The 23,419-nt window shown below is 47.1% G+C and overlaps 1 protein-coding gene across 2 annotated transcripts in view; it reads left to right on the top strand.

The window, feature by feature from the left end:
• The first annotated feature begins 5,892 nt into the window (after positions 1-5,892).
• Smad1 (SMAD family member 1) overlaps positions 5,893-23,419 on the top strand; it is a 66,123-nt gene continuing 48,596 nt past the window's right edge. Inside the window, exon 1 of one of the 2 annotated variants that reach the window (XM_075976534.1) lies at positions 5,893-6,029. The gene's annotated coding sequence lies outside the window, so the exon portion shown is untranslated. The remainder of the gene's footprint in view (positions 6,030-23,419) is intronic. The other variant, XM_075976536.1, reaches the window with a different exon arrangement.

Below are 23,419 nucleotides of genomic sequence, written 5' to 3'. Positions count from 1 at the left end.
ATGCTGGCCTAGAGCTTACAGAGCTCTGCCTGCCCTGCCTCCTGAGTGCTAGGGTGAAGGTGTACACCACCATGCCAGTGCGTAGAACAGGAATTATTTTGAAGCGTGTGATCATCCTTCACTTAGAAAAGCGAGCTGTCTTAGTGATGGCCGCAATATAAAACCAAAGTCATTGCTGAACATGTCTGAATCTCACTAGACTAATATTTCAGGATATTTTCAAATAAAACCCTTTAAAGGATTTGAACAGAAACACCAACAGCTTTATGGCACTTCCAGCCTGCTAGCAAAGAACGCTGCACACTCTCCCAGGGAAGAACAGGAGCCATTATAAATGGATGGGCCTAGAACCACTATGTGAGGAAGAAGTGGAGTTATTATGGTGAACGCTTCAAAGTTTACCTGCTTAATCATTAATAAATTTGACTCGTGAGTCAGAAATAACTGATGAAGGCAAGGAAGGGGAAAGGCCTCTTGCAGCAGGAAGTTCTGGTTGCTTGCCGACTCTGGCGTGCTGGTAAATGTTTAACAGCTGACTTTCCGCAGGGAGAGGGAAGGCCTTGGCTCTTGGTGTTCGCCCAGTTTTGTTGCGGTTGTTGCCGACACTCCCACCACGAGCAACTTCCACACTCACGCGTTAAATACTTTTGCAAAGAACTCGAAAACCGGGCCTAGGGGTACGCACTGGTGGGTAAGGGTGCTTACTGAACAAGAGGACGCGAGTTTGAAGTCCAGCATCTGTTTAAAGAAGGACATGGCTGGACATGCAAGTAACCACAGCACTCGGGTGGGGGTGGGGTGCAGAGCCAGGTGGATCCCAAGAGCTCGCAGCCAGCCCACCCAGCTGAAATGCTGAGCTCCAGGCTCCGTGAGATACCTGTCTCAAAGCACAAGGCCAAGAGTGACAAAGCCATCCAGCAGCGGGTTTCCAGGAACTGTGTATGGACACGCATGCGCGTCACACGCACCATCCCACGCACCATCCCTTCCCCGTAGTCCTTCAGGGCCCATGAGCCTGTGCTGGCCATCCGGGCTTGCTGCTTTCACCCTTCACCTTTTACTCACAGGGACAATGTAGACAGATTAGAAAGGATATTCTCCGTCACTGAGTGCTAGCAGAACTTGTAGGAGTGGTGACAGTCACCAAGGGTTAGCAGTGTCTTGCTTCAAGCAGTTGTAGGCTAGGCCACCACATTTTCAGAGCCATTTTGTAACTAGCCATGAAGGAAAAGCCACAAAAATGGCAGAGGACTGTAATGCCCCTGAATTCCTCCCTGGGGTCTTCTTTAAGCCAGGGCTTATTTAGCTTTTGTGTTAAAGCAAACACAGTCATTCTTCGGGTGGCTCAATGGATACAAACAAACCAAAAGGAGATTGCTACTGAAAGCAAAACTATTGGAAATTTAAAAAAAAAATTCATACTGTTACTTTCAAAGATTCATGGTTCCTTTGATGTGAGTTTGCCTAAAACTCTTGGCTTAAAGACAGAAACTGTTCTTAGCACAGCACTGTGAATATTTGGGGAAAAGAACATGGCCTCCCTGTATCTGCTACAGGTAGAGGCCACGGTGAGTACCAGAGAGACATCAACACGCTTGTTTGACCAGCAGCAAGTCACTTAGCAGTTGGCACCTTAGCTCCTCATCTGCAAAACAGAAATAATGTCATCCATATTAAAAAAGATTTCTTTTTATTGTTAAGTTAGTATATGTAGGTGGGAGAGGACGTCCACTTGCATGTAGCTGCCTGTGGAGGCCAGAAGAGGACATCAGATCCCCTAGAGCTGGAGTTACAGGAAGCTATAAGCTACTCAGGTGGGTGCTGGGAGCCAAACTCAGGTCCTTTGCAAGGGTACTCGGTACTCTTAACTGCCGAGCCAACTCTCCCGCTCCTTACTGTGTTGTTTTGAGGGACTAAGGAGTTGGTAACTGTGTAAAGGGCCCGGAACAATAGAAGGCAACCAGCATGCTCCAAGTCAGTAGCTGTCTCCATCACCCTCGTCACAAACCCTAGTCAAATAGATTCTGGGGTCATCTAAAGATGCGGAAGTGGCTGCCTTCATGGGGGGATGCTTTGAGACTGAGACCAAGCCTTTCAGGGTTCAGTCCTGTGCCCCCATGCTTAGAAAGCTCTATCTGCTGTGAGTCTCAAGCACCCCTTTTTCAAACTGCTCTCCAGCTTTGGAAATACCCCTCAAATCTGGAAATTCATGAGCCCACTGGACACTGCCAATTCACTGATCCTACCGTCTTCTCCGTATCTCATGATCTCTCCAGCTCCTGTGGTCACTCCCTGGTCTGTGCCTCCTAGTGCCTGGCTCTTTTATTCTCTCCATCATACAGCCAAGCCCCAGCTGTAGGGAAGCCCAGCTCAGCCTCCTTTGGTCAAGTGAACCTGGCTGACTGGGTTTGCTTCAAAGTTTTGATTGCTAACCTCAAATGGGTACTTGGCAGTGCGGCCTGGCATCCCCTCCACACTGCTGTACGGACTATGCCTCCTGACTCTCATTTAGAACACTTCTCTCTTCTACCCTCTAGCCTCCTGGCTGTGCATCCTCAGGATGGAGTCCTGAGGTAGTTCACAGAGAACAGAAAGCAGCAAGAGACCTCTCTGGGGCTCACATCTCTGCAGCTATCAGTTTGGGTGCATCGGAGCCTCTCTGCCTCCCTCCTGGCCTTGTTTCTCCCTGCGCATACGCGGCTGGATCCCTCAGTCCTCTCAGTGTGCTGCTGAAGACCTACCTGGAAAGCAAGGTTTTCAGTCCACATTGGAAGGCCAAAGAAGCTAGGTTCTGATGGCATCGAGTAATGGAATCTAGCACAACAAACAAGCAAACCAAACTGTGAGCCCAAGTCACCGTCTCTGGTTAGCTAAGACATTTATTGTAGCAACAGAAGATTGGCAGATGGAGACCATGATAACAGAAAGAGAACCTGTGAGTGTGGAGCTGAGGGGAAGCAGGAGAGCCAGGCACTGAGCAAGGGGTCTCATGAGACATACATGCTGTGAGTGTGGTGGAGACAGCTTCGTGTCACTCTCGGGAGGGCCTTCTAGGGAGGTAATGACAATTCCTTAAAGCTTTGGTGGAGTCGTGTCCATCTGGAGACGGAGGTGGCCAGGATGACAGGAGGGAGAGAGCGAAAGATACAAACTAGTTTGGAGTAGGAAGGATGGTGGGGAAGGCAGACCACACATGGCCTCTGCGCATGGTATGAACTTTATTCTGAGTGAAATGGGAATTCAAGTTTTGTTCAAAAGACTTTAATATGAGGTTAGCCAGAATTTACAACTCTCTCAAAAATGCCCTTTTTGAAAGAGTATCCAAATTTTTTATTACCACTTAAAAATAACTTGTACGGGGTCAAATAAAAATTTATAGTGCATATAATATTAATAATTATCATTTAGGGATACCAGGACTACACTAAGAAAGGCTATCTGTAGTTTTATAAATTACTTTAACAAACAGTTATATTATGCCACTGTATATCTCCCTTTTAGGATTTTTTAAATTTCTTTTTATTATATGTGTATGGGTGTTTTGCTGGCATGTGTATCTGTGTGTCATGCGCATCGCTGGTACACTTGGAGGCCGGAAGAGGGTGCTGGATCTCCTGGAACTGGAGTTACACTTTTGAGCTGCCATGTAGGTGCTAGGAATTGAACCCAGGTCCTCTGGAAGAGCAGTCAGTGCTCTTAACTGCGGAGCCATCTCTCCAGACCTCCCCTTATGATTTAATCAAGAACATGCACTGCCTTTAGTTGCCTTCCTTTTTTTTTTAAACAGTTTTATCAGGATAAAATTCATGGTCATATAACACAATCATTCAAAATATAAAATTCTATGGCCTATACAGTTGCATAACTATCAGATTTTATTATTTTAGAATCCTTTTACCACCCTGCAACTTTTAGTGATCACCTCAGGTCCTTCAATCCTACACCCCAACACCCAATCCCAGGCAACTTCCTGTCCCTATGGATTTGTCTACTATGAACAGCTCACATGAATGAAGCAAATAAAATATGGTCTTTCCTTATTCATTTGATAGAATGCCTTGTTTTTTGATTGCTTTTATTTTGTTTTTGGAATGGTCTCAAGCAGACCCAAGTGGCCTTGAAGTTACTATCCAGGCAAGGGCAACCTTAGGCTGTTGGTCAACTTGCTGCGAGATCAGGGAGCACTGTCTGAGCTGTTGGTCACCTTGCTGCGAGATCAGGGAGCACTGTCTGAGCTGTTGGTCACCTTGCTGCGAGATCAGGGAGCACTGTCTGAGCTGTTGGTCACCTTGCTGCGAGATCAGGGAGCACTGTCTGAGCTGTTGGTCACCTTGCTGCGAGATCAGGGAGCACTATCACACCTGGATCATGTGGTGCTCGGGTTCCAACCCAGGCTTGTGGTCCGTCTGCAGAGGAAATAGCAGTACGCCATTCGTTTTCCGGGTCTAAATGATGTTCCTGTGTATGGATAGACCTCATTGTTTTCGTCAAAAGAGCTTCAGTAGAAGGCAGGGGAATGGCTCTGAGTGGCATTTAACCAGGCTCACTCCAGCTGTTGCACAAGGGACCAGAGAACAACCAACTATGTCCAATGCTGCTTTTAAGGAAAATAAGATGAGATCCAAGAATTGACCATTAAGTGCTCAAATAGTTTAATGAAGAAAGAAATTTAATTAGCAGAATATTCTTATGTATAATTTATAAATGGCATTTTATGGGTTTATGGGATTTGTTGCATTTCCTTTGAATAATTAAATATGGAATACAGATATAATACTTAAATAATTAATAAGAATTTTAAGTGGAATACTAGGCATGTAAAGGTACAGGAATGATTGGAGAGAATCATTAATTTGTAGTGGCCTTTGGTATTTTCTTTATATTGCTGGTAATGATTTTTTTCTTTTTTTGGTTTGTGGGGCATTTACTCCTAGAATAGTTCTCTGAACATAACTCGACATTATGATAATTGTCCAAGATTTCATGCCAGCTTCCAGAAACTGACCAAGAGAAAAGTTGATTATTTGAGGAAGGTCTTTTTGGTGCCTGCACAGATCAGGAAGATGTGAGCTCATTTGTGTTATTGCTCTTTGGGGGGGGGGGGGGAGCAGGGGCAAGACTCTATGTCATCTACAAAACTGACCAAAAATTTACAGCATTGAAAGGCTATTTCCCAGTTCAAGGCCAGCCTGGGCTCTACAGAGAAACCCTATGGCAAAGCAGGCCAGCAGGCAAGCAAGAAACAAAAGGGCTGGGGTGAGGCTCAGCTGTGAAGTGCTTGCTTAGCCTGCACGAGGCCATGGGTCCGATTCCCAGACTTATAAATAAAAACATGTGCTAACACAGCACTAAGGATGAGGCGCAGAAGTTCAAGGTCTTTTTCCCCAACAAAACGAGTTCGAGGTCATTCTGGGCTACAAGAGACCTTGTATGGAACAGACAAATGGCTTCTGTCATTTGGCGCAGCTAGAGTACATACTAGAAACAAATGCATCTACCTATGCGATGTTGGTGTAAACCATAGCAGTAGTCAACAGGTCAATTTGGGGCACATGCTACTTGGAGGGCATGTAAATCAATGGGCCAGTGATTGTAGGGCAATTTAGAGCCGTTTGTAGGACGATTGGGTGGGCTCGGTGGTCGTGTTCGAGAACATTTCCGAAAACAAACCCAGGCTTTGGAACTTGACTGGCAACTAGGCAGGGACCGCAGAGTAGGAAGCAGGCGCGGGCCGGGAATTTGGAGAGGATCCCTAGGCGGTGGCGGGCGCGCGCGGTGCGCGTGTGAGCGAGGGCGAGCGGCGGGCGGGTTGTGAGCCGGGTATTGGCAGGCGGGCTGTGGAGGCTGGGCGGTTCCGACTGCCTGACGCCAGCGCGACCAGATCAATCCAGGCTCTGGGAGCGAGCGGGCGCACCACGGCGAGGCCAGGGCCAAGGCTCGGGGACGGCGGCCGGGAGCAGAGCGGAGCGGAGCGCGGGACCCGGCGCCCGGTCTCGTGCGTCCCCGCTGATGGGCGCGCCGCCGAGCCGGTAAAGCCGAGTGTACCCGAGCTGACTCGAGAGGGACTTGTTCTGCGCCGCGCGGGGTGCACCGGAACAGGGACCGGCTCCAGGGGGATCCGGGACCGGCTCCAGGGGGCGATCGGGGACGGGTTCCGGGGAGGATCCGGGACGGACTCGGGGACCCGCGCTTGGGGAATCTGGGACGAGGTCCGGGACGTGGTTCCCCCCCCCCCCCCCCATGATGGCGCCTTGCGGCCGCGAACCTGCCACCAGACCTCCTCTCCTGTCTCCCCGCGTCTTTGTCGGGCGTGCCCAGCTCTCCGGGGACCCCGTTCCGCCACGGGCCGCAGCCCCATTGTGTCCCCGCCCTGGCCTGCAGACCCTCGCCTGGACAGCGCAGCGCTGCGCTCCGCTCGGGTCTCCCTGGATGGGTGCGCGCCCCCCCTCCCCGGGGTCCCCAAGCAGCCTGTTTTGGGGGTCGAGGTTAAGGAAAGTTCGCAGCACAGTTCCCTCTGATTTATTCAAAGGTCTGGTGGCCTCGCGTCTTTCCCCCCTCCCTCCTTCCGCCTACACCCCCTGCGTCGCCCAGTGTCGCCTCATTCCTTTCCCTTTACCGGATTCGATTGCTTCACTGCGTTCCGAGAGCCGGGAACAACTGTTCTCGTCCCGACCGTCTTTGTTAGTGTTTCTGTCGCGGGGTGGGGGCGGTGGGCGTGAGAGCGCGGGCCTGGGCGGCCGCTCTGCCTACTGCCTGCAAAGGCTGCGGGGGACAGCGTCTCCCCGAGGTGCTTTGGGGAGCTAGGAGATCCTTCACCGACCACATCTCCATACTATGGTAGTCGCGGCTTTTGTTTATTCGGAGGCGCAGGCAGTTTTTCTAAATGCACGGTGCAGGATAATCCAGCTAAGAGCTTTCCATCTGAAAACCTCAGCCCGAGCCACAACCCTCTAAGAGCATCGTGATAGAGTGTGTGTTGTCACCCCCGGCCTGTCTCTTCCCCTTCTCTTGGATTCCTGGGTGACATCTGAAGTTTTTAGAGCACGGACTGAAGGGAGTTTCTTGGTTTGTGTAATGTCTTCCTGTTGCTGGAGCGAAATCACAGCCTGCCCTTCACATCTCTCACTCTAAGGGCCTGTGGTGGATAACGTGCCCACACCTCAGCACAATGAGAAAACTGTTCCCTGACAGGTTCATTTTTCATCTTGTTTATAATTACCACTTTAAGTTGTACCGGAAGCAGATGAGCTGTGCTGGAACAGTTCACAAGGCAGAGGCAGTGTTCACTGCCTTGGTGTTTTCAATTGGTGCAAATAATTTTTTTTTTTTGCGCCAGTATTACTATAATGTAGGTGCCAGGCCTAAACAGGTTGTACTGATTTGATGGGTTTGGCCTCCCCTTCCCCACTTTTCTCATTTTCAGTTGTACGATATTTCTGTGAAGGTGATATTTCTGTGAAGGTGGTGTGCCGTTTGAGTAATTTAGCATTTGTTAGGAAGCTGTAAACCCGAGTCTTGAGAGATGATTATTTGGGGGTGGGATTCGAGATGCTCCCGAGGAAGATCAGGTTTCTTCAGAGGCTAGGATTTGTCCTTGGTTTAGTTTTGACCCTTGCAACCATAGGTAGTAACTAAATCCATTCTTCCTTTACAGTATCTCTAGCTTTGTGCCCTTGGGGAGATGATGGCTTTACGTTTTGGAGGAATGACAGCTTTTTTATAGGCAATTAAAAATGCTAACCTCTTGTTCATCTTGGAATTTATATTCTTTTTCCGGTGAGTTCATGTGAACGTTAAGAGGAAGTAAATCTTGGTTCCCAGCTAGACATACTAGTTGAAAACAAAATTTCGGTTTTTAATCTTGATTTACAACGATATTGGCCTCAAGTAAAATGCAGCAATGTGGGAGATTGGAAGAAGAAATCCTGTTGTAATTAGATGAGCGTATTTAAGCTGCAGTAGCCTACATAATCAAGGCCAAGTTGTGTGTGTATAAAAGATCTCATTTGTGTGGTCTTACAAGGCTAATGGAGGCATCGCGGAGACTTTATAAATAATGTAAGTTGTGTATAATGCGGAGTCTCCAGAGAGCCGGAGAGAGCGTCATTACCAGCCTTTTCAACCTGCTTGAGATCTTAAATTGATTTACAGCACTGAACTGGTGCAAAATGATACATCAGGATGACATGGGGTCAGCCTGTAAAAGTCTATGATGTCAGCCTGTTAGTTCAGCCATCATAATTAAACCATATTACAGGGGCAGCTAAGCAGGAGTCTGGCGTTCTACTTCAGATATGGGTGGTACATAGATTTTGTTTATAATGGAGAGGGGAGGTGGTCAAGGACCCTAGTGTTTCTAAAAGCGGAAGAAGCATTCTGAACGGCGATTTCTGAGGGAGAAAAATGGCAGAGATGTTGCGTCTTGTCGAAGACGCAGCTGCTTTGCAGTTGATGCTTTTTGGGTGGTGGAGCGACCTTTGCAGTTCTGATCTGGGTGTCAGAGCTTGCTTACATTATTGTGAATTTAACTTGGCCTTCAGAGGATCACTTACTTTGTTTCTGATCATTTCTTAGCTCTGAGCTTGCACTGCATTTGTAAGTGAGTCAACACGTTATTGCCTTAACAGGTCAGAGTTACCAGGTTCGCACCGAAAACATAACAGCAACTCTGAAGAGGATTCTTGCTTCTGCTTAAGTTTTTATAAAACATATTAAATTTAGACGTGCTGTCCGATAAGAGAGAAATAGAAATAATAATCATAATTTAAGATACCACGTTGTGTGCACCACCCACATTTCCAGTAGCCTTATGTGACTGCCACGTTGAATGTGTATGGGACAGTTTTATCATCACAGAAAGTTCTAGACTCTAGAATCTGAAGAGTGAACCTAGGATCTCCCTCTGTTCTTCAGACAAGTCGTTGGGAAGTGACGGGAAGAAACCAGGTGAGATGAGGTTGGCTTTTCAGTAGATCGTATTTGCCGTTCATGTTCATGATTGAGAGTACTAGGTACTTAGAAATTATTCTCGGGTTTTTTTTTTCTGATCCTTTTACTGTGTGCCAGCGGTTTTAAATTATTTAAGCCTGGGACTTCCCTCCACCCCCATCTTACAGGTAAAGAAACTGAGGCAGAAGTGATCATGTTGCTTCAGGCTGCACAACTAACATGCAATGATTGACAGTCTAAGCAGGAATATGAACCAAGCGACCTGACTCCGCCCTGAGCCTCATTCTTAACTCTTTTTTGTTTGTTTTCTATTTAGAACAGAGCCTCTTAATCTCTGTTCTTGCCCAAGGAATGTATCTGTGACCCTGAGTATACGGGTATATGAACTAGGTCTACAAGTCACATACTTTACTGCTACCAAGTCCTAAAGAGATGTGCGCTACCAGAGACCGCAGGAGGGTTCGACATGTCAGGAAGGCCGGTGACCCCAGTGTGAGTCTAGAACCTACATGGTAGAAGGAGAGAACTGACTCTCCTAAGTTTCCCCAGGCCTGACCTCCACCCTCCTTAAATAAATTAAATATTAAAAAAATTAAATTTATTTAAAGATAATTCTTTGGTATACATATACTTTTTTTTTTTACCACTTATTAAAGAGGAAACTAAATTTTCTAACTAATCAGATGAATGTGCTTGTTTATTTTACATTAAAATTGGTTGGGTATTTGGTAGCATGGGACATGGAGCCTTTTTAGAATTTTTCAGAGTAGATCTATACTTTCATAATCGTCAGTGCTGAGAACGCCACTCAGCCTAAATACGTGGCGTAGAGTGTCGGAAGTGTGCTTAGGGCTGTTATAGAAGTTATTAGAAATTCTAGCCTAATCCCAAGTCAGATTCATTGAGTGTTTTGCCACACTCAAGTCAGCCTCTTGATCATCAGTTTCTAGAATCAAACGTTCTAACACCACACGTTCCAGGGATACTAATTTAATACATGCTGAGGAGTGGCCCTGTAGGAAGACATTCAAAGTCTTTGTTTTCCATAATCAAACTGTTACGTTCAAAAAAACATTTATTTGTGTGTGTAGGTGGTGGGTGCCCAACCTCTGAAGGATAGGGACAACCCTCTGGAGTGTCCCCTTCACTTCATGGGTTCCGGGACCCAAACAGGCCATTGGGCTTGGCAGTGGCACCCTTACCCACTTCTTGTTGAGTCTTCTTGTTGTGCCAAGGCGTTGCAGTTCTGTAAGAGCTGAAAATTTGGTGTCTATAGCAAGAAACAAAAACCCATGGCAATCCATAGCAAATGATAGTGTCAAATCCGAGCAGAAGTGTGGCCCTCAGTGTTACTGTGTGGCAGGGGGGTAGGGACAGGGCGAACTGCAGTGTGTTCCAGTCCGACATCAACGAGCCTGCCAGAAACACCTTGGATTCACATTACGCCTTTGATTTTGAGTTAATGTTTGGCTACGACTTGAGTTAAGCTGGGATTTGGAATACCCGGTAGGCCTTGCTTTGTCCATGTGGACATGGCTCTGCTTTTACATTTTAGGACTTTAACAAACTCATTCTGCGTCAAGCTTTTTTTGGGGGGCAGGAGGATACTTCCTCCTGTCGCCCCAGGTTAAAAGAGAAAAACTGAATTTCATCCTTACCTAAGCAGCACATGACTTGAAGGCGAGTTTGACAGTCCAGTCAGTTGTGACCCTGCTTTTCTGCGTCGTTCCCACCGCTTGCCCCTGCTGTGTCTGTGATCAGTTCCCAGCTGATGGGGTGGTGAAAGGTGACGCTGTCTGGTCTACCTGTCTCGACGACAGAACCGCTCGCTCTGCTTCCCTGAGCGGTCCAGCCCAGCAGCTGAGTGAAGGACGGTTTGCTGCCAATTCTTTGTTGACTTTTTTTTTTTTAAGGATGGGTGTCAGCTTTTGTAGAAAGCCTCACAACTTACTTGCTTGTAGCTTTTTTGGAGGAAGGGTCTGAGCTGTTTGCAGATCTGATGGGAGCATGGTTCTGACCTCTTTCACTCCCGTCTTCCTATCCAGGAATGGCTATGTGTAGTGGTGAGTTGGTGAGCATCAGGCTGTGTGCTCAGGCGAAGTCCACTCTTGAGACTGTCTTGTCAAGGGCGTCAGAGAGAATGAAGATGTTCGGTGTTAAACATTGCTTTAAAAGGTTCCTAATCCAATCGGTTCCTACCAGGTTGGGCAATCTGAGGCCAAGAGAAGTTACTTGGCTTGTGTTTTATTTCCTATCTAACTGATTGAAACAGAAAGCCAGACCTGGATCCTCTGAGTATTGAGGGTTCATTTGTTTGTTTTTTCCTGGTACATTCAGTGTTCCTGAGGCATTGGGCTCAGCATATCCTACATCATTTGGGGAGGGGAAGAAAGAAAAATTTGTGTGGGGGGGGCATGATATTGCTGTTTTTATACCTAATAATTTTTTGAGCTAGGAAGCAATTAAATATGACAACCATAGAGAAATGTTTGCTTTTTACGGATTAAAATTGGTATTTTTTTCATTCAAGAAATTGAAAAGAAAAACCCCATGTCTGATTTAATCAATGAGATTGTATTAGAAATGGTTGGCCAAAATTCAAATTAAATCAGACATCTATGACATACTAAGAAATCCTAAACTCTAGGCTGGAACACCTCCTCACCAAAAGCTGAAGTTGGAGTCTTTATGGAGTTAGGTGGGTAGCAAGGAGAGAGTTGGAAAGGTCTGGGAAGAGAAGGGTAATTTAGCTGTAAAAGGATGGAGGAAATTTAATTCAAAAGAATCCTGAGATTGGCGAAATGTCTTGGTATTTCTATGTGTGGTCTTGTAATTTTGGCACCAAGATTGTAGGATACGTGTTTTGGTAATGGGTAGGGACATCTCTCCTGAAGTGTGGTCTTCTCACTGTGTTCCTTTTTGGCTATTATCTGGCAGTGGAAATACTCCAATCTGGTCGTCAGTGATCTGATTTGTCGCAAAAATCCATGAAGTATTTTCAGCACTTCACGCTGCAATTGCTTCTCTTAGGGGAAGTGGTGGAGCGAAGAGGCCGATATGTAACCACTTCAGATCCGAACCATTCATTTAATGATACTGTGGCCACTTCAGATTCAACATTCATGGAGGCGTGTGCCGAGATGGCCCACAGCTGGTCCACAAACAGCATGGGAGGCCCTCGCTGGAGTGTGCAGAGAGGGGCAGGATCTCTTGGGTGTCCGTGTTCATTTGCATAAGGGATACTATCCTCCCTTGGGAAGCGCAGTTCAACCTCAGCGACGACATCATTTTGGAGGAGGCACTGGGAGCTGCCATATTTGGACAGTGTAGCAGCTCAGCTCTGCAATTTTTATTATAAACTGGAAGCAGAATTTGAGAACGGATTCCCTCCTGAGAAGAAAGCACCAGCCGTCTCAGGCTCCGGAGCCCTTGCTTGTTGATTCTCCTGCATCTATCGCTGCATGGTTCCAAGTGTCTGAAAAGAAGCCTGTGTTTCTCTTTGAAGTGCACACATCTGTGGTGGCTTCTTCTTCCTCCTCTTCCTCATTCTCTTCTCATTTTTGTTATTAGAGACACGCCTGCATTGAAGGAAAGAACACATAACACACGTAACCATTAATTAAACATCTAGACGTTTCTTAGCTCCGAGGTGTCAAAGAATGTTCATGGTCATGCTTGGGAGAGAAAGAAAAGGGCTGCTTGTTGATTTAGAAACATGTACTTAGACCGAATTTTTGAATGTTTTATTTACAGTTTGGAGCTCCCATGCTATATTTTTCCTTACAATTTCAAATAGTTTTATGATATAGTTTGTCTAACTATTCACTTTTTGTCTGCTTGCCTGTGGTTTCTTTATGCCTGTACCGAGTAGAAACACTTCAGACCGGCACAGCTGTTTTATTTTTCAGTTTCAAACACCACAAGAAAAAACGGGCAGCTAATTATCTACCGACTGCTATAATTAGGCATTAAATTAAGTTATTCATTTAGTTAAATGAAAGGTCTTTTATTTCTTTAGATTGAAAGAAAACTTTTTTAATGGAAGAGGGATATTTAAATAAGGCCCTTATTTGATGATTTTTGGTGTGGTATTGTAGTTAGTGTATGCTTCATTCATCCATGATTTTTTTTTTAGTTATGGTAATTCATGAGAAGACACATAAAAGTGAAAGAAAAAAATTGAATAACACTGCAAGAATTGTTCCTGAGCGGTCTGGGATTTAGTCTTACAACTCTGGAGGACTCCTGTGGGATAGAGGAAATACATGGGGCTTGTATTGGTCAGAGCACAGTGAATGAGCAAGGCTGAGCGATCCTGTGGCAGCCCAGTCCGGTGGAAATCCTGCTGTGGTGCGGGTGTGCTCTCTCCAGCCCCCAGAGCCATAGCCACAGGTGGCTGTCCAGCACTAAATGTGACGATGCGATTGGGGAACGGCCTTTATTCATGTCAGATAACTTGTGTGGCTATCAAATTGGGCAGCGCAGACTTATCCGCTAGTGAGCCGACTTGCCTGGCTTCAGCGGGCATTACCAGTGGACCCTGAGGGATAGGACGAAGATGTGCAGACGTTGAAATGAACATTCTGGGGGCTTGTCCTGTGCCAGAATGCAGAAGCAGCAGGTTGTCGCTGAATAAACTTGGACATAGGTTTGGAATTGGGGTCAGTAGTGCTGGATGCAGCATTTTTTAAGCTTTCTTTTATATGGTGATTAATCTTTGATAAAATGGATAAGGAACAGCAATGACAAACTAACAAAGACTTGGCCATTACTTGGCTGTGGAATTACGAGAAAGATGCCAGGCATGACCTTAGGCTCCGAACCTCTGGCTGGGAACTGGCGCAAGTGACATGGTCGTGAGGGATAACGCTTGTGCAGGTGGCAAATTAGGAGTGGTTTTGTAGGTAAGTTAGAGATGCAGAGCTCAGAATTTGTGTGGGATCCTTCTATGTAGGATGAGAGGAGGGGTGGCGTCTCTCTAGCCGCCTGCTGTGCACTCAGAGAGAACCAGGACAAGGAGACACGGCACGTAGGTCCACTTTTCCACCCAAGCTCATACCTAGGAATGCCGACGCGGCATGTCAGAAGTCAGAAGAAGCAGCTGTAAGAGAGATGTAGCACTGGAGGAGTGGAGAGACCAGGACTCCTGAGCAGAGTCCAAAGGAGGGCCAGCGAGGGTGTGCCTGTCACTTGGGCTAAAGGAGGGCCAGCGAGGGTGTGCCTGTCACTTGGGCTAAAGGGAAAAAGCCATACTTAAGTGAATGCAGTTGTGGAGAGAATGAGTATATCAAGAAATGAGAAATAGATTCTTATATTCCTGCTAGTCCCTTATTTTTTTTTAATATGAGACTTTATATGGAAAGATGGAAGAGACGAAGGGGCAGCAATTAAAGACAGTGTGCTTTTGACCTGAAGCCCAGATGACAAAGTACCGACCCCTGTAATGTCTGAGTGGTTGTAGAGGAAAGCAAGCGCCTCGGCAGAGGGCACACCAGCCTGTGCTGACCCTCCCCGTGTTCCAGGGAGCTGGCTACCTGTGTTTAAGATCATGCCCCAAACTTGCTCACACCATATATTTTGGAAAACTACCATGACCTCGTGGTTCTTCCTCAGTAGGAGGAAAATGGCGCTGATCGCACAGCCAAGGATTGCTGTGGACATGAAAGAGGCATGGTTTTGTATTTCATCTAGTTTAAGGTGTTACTTCATGTTCTGCTGAAGGAAAAACACCTGTCCAGTTAAACACGGCGGCCTAGGAATCACACTCTGTGTGGCTCTAGAGATATTAAACTAGTGTTAAAATGTAGGAGTTGAATCTTTCGGCCGTTCTGTGTGGGACCAGCCGTCCAGTGAGCATTATTCAGCTGATTGTTCACACAAATCAGTGTGGTTTACAGGAGAGAATGTTAATGAGGGCAGTGTTGCATCTCGTCCAGATAAAGGGATGCCGCTGGGATGAGGGGGCTAAAGGACTGAGTGGTTGCAGAATAGCGAGCAGAGGAATCTTGAAGAAAGAAGCCGTGAGACCGCCAAGTCTGGGAATTTGTACCTAAAGCACTCCCTGGGCAGATGATAGCAGTGTTTAGAAAGTATGGTCACTGAACTCGGGCGAATCCCTTTAAAGACCTGGGCATGTTTTTTAATTGTTCAAAGCCTTTAAAGTCAGTATTCTGAATTTATCCGTGCCCTTTCCCGTTGACCTCCACCCCAGTCCAGGGATTAATACCCGCATCTTCAGTCTCTTGCATCATTCATTAGGGTTAATTTCTGTCCCACTCTGACAACACGTACTAGCTAGCAAGGGTTCTTACCACGTTTAGATGGAAAGGTTAGTGTATGACAGTCCGGGGGGAACTGCAGAGCCTCCGGATGTGGCTCCAAAAAGAAAAGCTTCATAGATATGACAAACACCATCTCCATAGTGTGCACAAATATGCAGGCAGCCTGACAGCAGGTCTGGGCAGGGTTACTGTGGCCTGCAGGAACCTTCCCAGTGCAGCAGGAAGCAATACCCCCTCCCCAGAGAAGAACTGAGCGAGCACCTCACAAACAGATGCAACACAGGCCAATGAAGGGGTCCTGCACCTGCTCGTCCCTGGGAGGGAAGGGAACAGTGTCTTGTCTTGGACCTTAGTGAGTTTCTCACTGAGATCGGAATGCATCTGCCTGGCAACACTGGGAACGAAGGAAAGGGGTTCAGTATTTTAGAGCAACCGGTGGGAACCAGGAGTTGCAGGGTGTGTGAGATAGATACATGTAAACTCAGTTGTTTCCTCCACAGTAGCCTGCTTCCCTTCATGACAGGTCTCGGGGTCAGGGGTCACAGAAGTAGAATTTAGCATTTCTAGCCCTGTTAGGGCTCTGGCACATGCACATTGCCGGCAGCTGCCAGGACTAATGAGCCTTGAAGATGCTGGTCTTCCGTGGGACACTGTGAAATCCCCCTCCCCCGTCTCCTACCTGTACTGTATTAGATTCACAGTGGCGTTTGCTCATATATATGAGGTGCAGTGATGACTTGGAATATGCCTTTGATTATCGAGACAAACAGGCTTACGGAGAACCAAAGTGAGAAAAGTTGCCCTGTGCAGTAAAACCTCTTCTAACGTTAAAAAGGCATTCAGAGTTAATCCCCTGATTTTCTGTTACGGATAGTAGTTAGTGGTCAGGGGTTTTAAAAGACTTCGCATACACTGCGCAGAGGAGGTTTGCTGATGATGGGTGAGATTCTGACCCAGCTGAATCAAATTCCGTCTTGCTCAGCATTCGGTGCAAGTCTATCCAAAAGCTGCTGGGCAGACTTGTCTGTTTTCTCACGCTCGCCTGGCCTCTGAGTTGCCTGAAAATACTTTCGAGGTGGAGGGGAATCGCACGTCTCACCTGTAGTCTCTGTGGTGGGGGAGGGCACATCTCACCTGCAGTCTCTGTGGTGGGGGAGGGCACATCTCACCTGCAGTCTCTGTGGTGGGGGAGGGCACATCTCACCTGTAGGCTCTGTGGTGGGGAGGGCACATCTCACCTGCAGTCTCTGTGGTGGGGAGGGCACATCTCACCTGTAGGCTCTGTGGTGGGGAGGGCACATCTCACCTGCAGTCTCTGTGGTGGGGAGGGCACATCTCACCTGTAGGCTCTGTGGTGGGGAGGGCACATCTCACCTGCAGTCTCTGTGGTGGGGGAGGGCACATCTCACCTGCAGTCTCTGTGGTGGGGGAGGGCACATCTCACCTGCAGTCTCTGTGGTGGGGGAGGGCACATCTCACCTGCAGTCTCTGTGGTGGGGAGGGCACATCTCACCTGCAGTCTCTGTGGTGGGGAGGGCACATCTCACCTGTAGGCTCCGTGGTGGCCTGCAGTCATCCCTTGGCATCCTTTAGGTGTCCTCTGAATGGTGAGTAACCAGGAGGACCCTGAATGGGCATGCACCTGGTCACATGTGCCACTCAGACACTCTGAGCTAAGTTGGACAGGAAGAATGAATGTTGAGATGTTAATTTTATTAAATGTAGTGGCTTTTTAAAGTGTGTGTGTGTGTCCGGAAGAGTTGGGGGAGGGTCTGTGGACAGCTTTTGGGAATCAGCCCTCACCTCCACCTTCTTTGAGGCATTGATGTTTCTGTTTTTGCACTGCTTACTCTAATATAGCCTGTGAGCCTCCAGGCAGTTCTGTCTCCGCTCTCAGCTCACCCTCTGAGTGCTGGGATTATAGGTGCACGCTGCCATATCTGACTTTTTACTTGGTTCTGAGGAATCGGACTCAAATCATCAAGCCTGCCAGGCAAGCACTTTTCCCCACTGAGCCATCTCCCTGGCCCAGTGACTTTTCTTGATGGGAAATAAAATAGCTCTGTAGAAATTAGACATGACCTCTTTTAAAAGCTCAGGACAGTTGGTGTGTGCTTGCCCTCTCGTGTATTAGAGCTTCCTGTTTTGTTGATGGTTCTTGCTGGCTCTGCAGTCCCGAGTGATTAACAACAACCTCGTTGTTTTCCCTGTTGTGTTTAGTTTCTGTTTAGTTTGTTCAAGCTTGAGAGAACGTTTGATAGGTTTTTAATGTCTTTTGCTACCTGAAAAAAAAATGAGCTTATCATCTAGATGATTGGCACAAAAACTTGATGGCATTGATTTGTGCTTAAACAGGGAGTCGTCAGATTGTAGGAGGCGAGATGTTTGTGTTCCAGGAAAGCCTCCTCCTCACAGGGCACATCTGCTGTTGGGATTTGGGGATTGAAGTCAGTATTAGCCAACTCAACAAACACTCTGGGCATCCTGCACAGGACTGTGTGGTTTGAGAGGGAAGGAAGTGTGTCATTTGTACCTGAGCAGGCAATCTAGTTGGCACGATAGCAGTACGGAAGGTTGGCTGAGTTTAAAGGAGGCTGAGTTTAAAGGCAGCTCAGGCATGCTTGGGGTGATCTCTCAAAATTAAGGGATTGGGATGAAAGTTTGATGCAATTAGTAAGGCGTTCTAGATTTATTATTCATTTAGTGTATGTGTGTGTGTATTTTCGTGCATGTGTGCATACCATGCTGTGACTATGTCAGAGGACAACACGGTCTCTCCTTTGACTGTCTGGCTCCCGTCTTCCGGTGCAGAGGCAAGCACCTAACCCGTTCAAGCTCTCTTGCCTGTCTGGGAAAGTGGTTCCTGCCAGCCGACTTTTCTCCCTTAGCTGATTCTCCAGCAAGTTTCTGAATGCCCCCAAATGTATATTTATACTTAGTGCATATCTTATACAGTTTGATAAAGTTGGGATAAAGGATCATAAATATAGGACTTGGACTAAGGAGCTCGTAACCCTGCAGAACAGCGCAAACCTGCTTGTCTGGTCTGGCTTCTGTTGTAATGCCTTTTATTTCAGTTATCATGTTAACTGAGTTCCTTGAGGGTGTGCGGGGTGTCTTCATGATCTCTGTGTGAAAGCACACTGGTTCCCACCTGGCCTGTTCCTCAGAGTCCCATCCACATCAAGAGCACAGACAACCTGGCTGTCCAGGGAACGCTATGACAATCAGGGTTGGCCTGGCACACTGCACGTGTGCTGAGTGCATTTTTCTGTGTTGATATTTTTGAAAACATGTTAGGAAATCGGCCATGTTATGTTGTAAGTGCTTTGTGGGTATGGACCATGAGCGGCTTTCGTGCTTGGGGGTCTGTGGTAGGATGTGGGACCATTTTGTGTTGAAGCACACCAGTGAAACACGTAGGACCATTGCTCTGTTTTTCTTTGAGGAGAGAAGAGCTGGGTGTGGGCTGGAGAGATGGTTCAGCTGTTAAGAGCACTTACTGCTCTTGCAGAGGATTTACATTTGGTTCCTAGCACCTGCAATCAGGTAATTTAGTCCCATATAACTTGTACCCCCGGGGATCCAGTGCCCTGCCCTCTACTGGCCTGTTCAGGGAGTGCACTCATTGTACACACACACACACACACACACACACACACACACAAAGAGAAAGGGTAGTGTTTTGGACATCATTTCTTCTATCCTGGCAGTAACCAGAGACTCCTCACATTGAGGAGTTAGCTATGCAGCAAAACAAAGCCACTGAGACCTGAGGTGCTGATTGCCCAGAGAAAAGGAGGGGAGGTGCAGTAGGACAGTGTGGTCGCCTGGCAGTGTCCTTAGTTGTCACAGTCTGGAGACCAAGCATGGGGACAACAGGCGGCTTATGGGAGCCAGAGACCGGGGTGCATCTGTGCTGCTGTCGGGCTGAGGCAGGGAAGGGAGCATCAGGAAGCCGCAGGATAACGGAAGTGTATGTCTGCCGCATCTGCTTTGCCTTTCCCGCCACGCTGCCCCCCACCACTTCTTCAGAGTCCAGACAGCACCGGCACTTGCAGCTGTGTGCTAGGCCATACAGTGACTGTTGTGGTATTTTTATCTTTACTAAAATAAGATGTCTGAAAAGCTCTTGGCTAAATTTTCTTTCCCTCTATGCTTGCTCAGTTGGGAAAGTATTATCCCAAGAATGGGAAATGAGCCTCGTAGTTTGTTTTTGCACTGTTTTATATTTTTAATAAAAATGTTGAAAATAAAAAATCTTTAATCACATTCATCCATTTATGTATGCGTATGTGTGTCAGTGGGTAGGCGCACTGTGCCATGGTGCACATTTGGAAGTCAGAGGCCAACTTTCAGGAGTCTGTTTTCTCCTTCTACCGTGTAGGGCCTAGGGGTGGGACTCAGGTCCTCATGATTGGCCGCAAGCGCCTCTACCTGCCGACTCATACTGTCAGTCTGGAAAATGAATTGCTAAAGGGGACGATAGTATTCCACAGACAGCTAAGAAAGGGGTACCAAGCGTGGAGCCTCTGTGTGGGCTGTTGGTGTGACGTCCTGCTCCACTTTATTCAAAGCTTTGTAGGGTCAAGTGAACCGAATTTTGTTCCGGCCATCCTGATAAAACTTATGATTTGCCCATGTTCTAAGATGGGGACATACCAAGAAGGAAAACAATAGTAACAGAAGTAAATTAGGAAAGGAAAGAGCTGAAGGAATCAAAATGCTAAACAAATCCGTATGCTTTCTGCCTCAAACAAAAAGGGGGTATCGTTGAGGAAGCAGGGGGTGGCTGGGTAGCCTCAGTGAGTTCTGTTGGCCCAACTGGCCATTTGGGTCTTGGTTTTACAGCTAATAAAGTAAGGCAGAACTTACAAGATTCCCACTGGGGTGAAGGGCATGGTGCCTGTGGCTGGTTCAGGGTTCCTTGACTTCCTGTGGCTTTCCATTGTAAGGGAGCCACATGGCTTAGGATACACAGGAGAGGTGTGGCAGCGAAGAAGACAGTGTCGGCCATTCCACTTGCATGTGTGTGTTCCTTAGTAGGTAAATAGGCAATGCCTGGTGCCCGTCTCTAGTCTCCTACCGTGTGGCTCACACTTCCTTCCCCCCGCACATTCTTGCAAGCACGGCAGAGGTGGGAACTCTCGTTCGTACTTTTCCTTTCTTTTGGGGTGCTGGTGAGACCTTCAGGAATTTGTTCTGGAATAGTGGGCACTAAAGCTCTCCAGTAATTGAGCAGGTACTAGAGGGGAAATGGGTTCTCAAGCCTTCTGAGAGCATTGCCTTGAGTCTTGTCTTTCTGATGGGTAAGTTTTACAGGGGGTTACTGGGTAGGACTGGGTATGATCCGAGGCAGAAGGTCCTCGGTTATGGGACAGGCAGACCTTTTGGTTTATGCTTGCCTTTATCTACAGCTTAGTTTTTCTAAATATAGTGGAAAACGGTTTCTTTCAGCTCTCAGGTAGAGGGAACTCTTACTGACGGGACAAAGGCTACCACTCTGATTTCTCCGAAGCGGCTATGTGTGCAGTGGCCAGTCCATCCGTGGTCAGAGGGTTGCCGGTGGGCTGCCATTGGTTCTGTGGGAGAAGGTTCTGTCTGGCTCGCTCAGCACCGGTTTCGGGGGTTCTCCAAAGTTCATCTCCACAAATTGGTTCTCTCAACTCACCTTTAGTCCAGAAAAGAGGCAGAGACAGTTTGCTGTTGGAGATGTTCAGGTAATAGAGAGCATTTCCCCCTTCCCTTGGTAATATTGCATATGTTGAAATACTGGTGTTGATGAGCGGCTGATGGAAAGAGGACTTAACAGGAAACAAACGCATTTTTCATAATAGGATACCATTTCGTAAAATTGAATTTTTGATCATTTAGCCGAATGGCTTAAAAAAGAATTCATTTGCGCCCGTGTTCTGTTTCTCTAGGCAAGTCATTGCTTCTAAACTGGGCACAGGGATGCAGTGTGCTCCCCTGAAGATGCCCGTCAGTGGTACCAGTCTGCACAAATGCTCCCTTAGTTGTTTTCCCCTTTATATATGTAAAATGTCAATTGTAACACCTGTTGGTCACAAATGCTGCCTTTTGAAGCTATGCAGAATGAACCTTGCACCTACTTTCAGCTTTTATTGTTGGGATTTTAGACCCAAAAACAAGAATCTAGTTTAAAAAAAAAAAGTGGTTGGCTCTGGCATCCCCAGCTCATTCCTGAAGGTGACGGCCACCAACTTTCAGTTTTATCCGGTTCTGACGAGGTTTGCAAAACACCTGGTAAAGAACACTATTGTGCAAATAGAGAACTCTGATAGTTAAACAGAGGGTAGAGAAACCTGCCTCTGCACAGAGACAGGCTTTTGTTTCTTTCAGAGGTTTGAAGAGGGCTCATGGGAGAGACACTGGTTTGTAGCATATTTTAATCGAAGATCGAAGGTTTATTTCATGTGAGTCTTGAATGTATCTATTCTGGTTGCATTTTTAGTAGTAGCCGCGTTACCTGCGGGTTCGTATGTGGTACTGTCAGATGTGTGTTCTCTAGAGTGGGATAGAGGCAAATATCCTCTGCTGTCTATGTGGGGACGCTGCTGCCCTCCAGCTCTCTCTACTCCCGCTCGCTGCCTCGCTCGCTCGCTCTCTGCACCCTCTCGTTCTTCGCTGCCCCAAGCCACGTCTCCTGGGAAACACTGGTTTTGAGGGCTGTATTCCTACTCCCTCCCTCCCCTGCCAGTCTCCTGCGGTCTCACTGCACCCTGGTCACCTCCCTCCTGTCTGAGATCTGAGACTACCCCTCCAGTACTCAGTCTCGGTCACCATAACACTGAGTTTCATACTTCTGAAAATGAAGTCGGTTTCTCTATCCTGTATATAACCGTTTTCTCTGTTTGTACAAGTAGGGCTATCTACTCATGGCTTTCTTGTCAGGATACAGCTGGAATCTGAGCACCTCTGCCATACCATGCTGGCCCAGGCCTTTAACACCTATGTCTTTGTGTCTGCCACCTTCCCCCCCTTGAGACTCTCCCACTCAGAATCCCTCCTTGGGCCCCTTCAGTCTGTCACAGCCCCGCAGGCTTCAGTAATCCTGTTAGCTGCAAGTCAGATGTGTTTCCATTGAGGTCCGGTCTTCAGCAGTTTCCACCTCAGCCTGGTTCCCTGCTTGCCTCTGTCCCCTTGCCCAGGCTCCACTCCAGCCAAACTGCACTCCCGGCTTCCCCGGAACATGCGGGATCTTCTGGACAGTAGCCTTTGCCCTTGCTCCTCTGTTTACCGTGCTTCCTGGGTCTCTGTTCAGGGCGTGTTCTTGGTGAGGTTTCCTGCACACCAGCATGCAGGTCCATAGGTGTCAGGGCACTGCCTTTGTCTCAGTACTTACGACAGCTCTTGGCACGTCCTCCGTGTTTGTTGAGTGAATTAAATAACTGTGATAGTTACCTCTTTTTTTTAAAAAAAATAATGTTAGAAGTTAATTAAACAGAAATAAAATGAACAAGTTTCATTTTACATATATAAGCAGTATCCCAAGAGCATCTATCAGTTGGCAAACTGCTCTGTTAACGGAATATGTTCAAATGTTTCAGCGTGTACTGTTTCCAGACCTATCTTACTATACATGCACATTTAATCCTTGTAACAACCCAGTCAGGGTGGTGGTGGCATCAGCTGTGGTGAAGTCGCTGAGGAACAGAAGTCACAGCAGCTATGCAGTGGGGAGCAGCAGCTGAAGCCTTTTCAATGAAGGGCTCTTGTTTTTTATTTAAAAGCTATCATAAAATGGCAAAAAAAATATTTTATTTAAAAGCCTGAAAAAACAGGCTCTGGCTAATTTTGGTTTTAGTCCGCCTTTTGTTTCCATTCTGAAAGCATAAAGTAAATGGTTAATGTTAACAACCCCTGACAATGTCAAAGCGACAAGTTTTATTTCTCTCACCTGTGGAGGAAGTGGCCTCCACCCAGCTTGAATGAATTAGGAGGGAAGTGATTTTTTCAAGTGATAAAAAGAACTAGAATTCCATGCTCTTCCCACAGGAGGGGCTCAACAATCGGGAGAGAGGCGTGAGACCATATGTTGGTTTGCAAAAGGATATAACTCGTAAAGATGTTTCCTTTGATGCCCGTGATGGACATGGATGTGTTTCCCTTCTAGAGGGTCCTGATTAAATTAAGCAATTAAGAGCGGGGCTAAAAGATCTAAATAT

This window comes from Microtus pennsylvanicus, chromosome 6 (assembly GCF_037038515.1).
Source record: "Microtus pennsylvanicus isolate mMicPen1 chromosome 6, mMicPen1.hap1, whole genome shotgun sequence".
In the NCBI taxonomy this organism is placed as follows: Eukaryota; Metazoa; Chordata; class Mammalia; order Rodentia; family Cricetidae; genus Microtus; species Microtus pennsylvanicus.
This window is presented reverse-complemented; position numbering and strand designations above follow the sequence as displayed.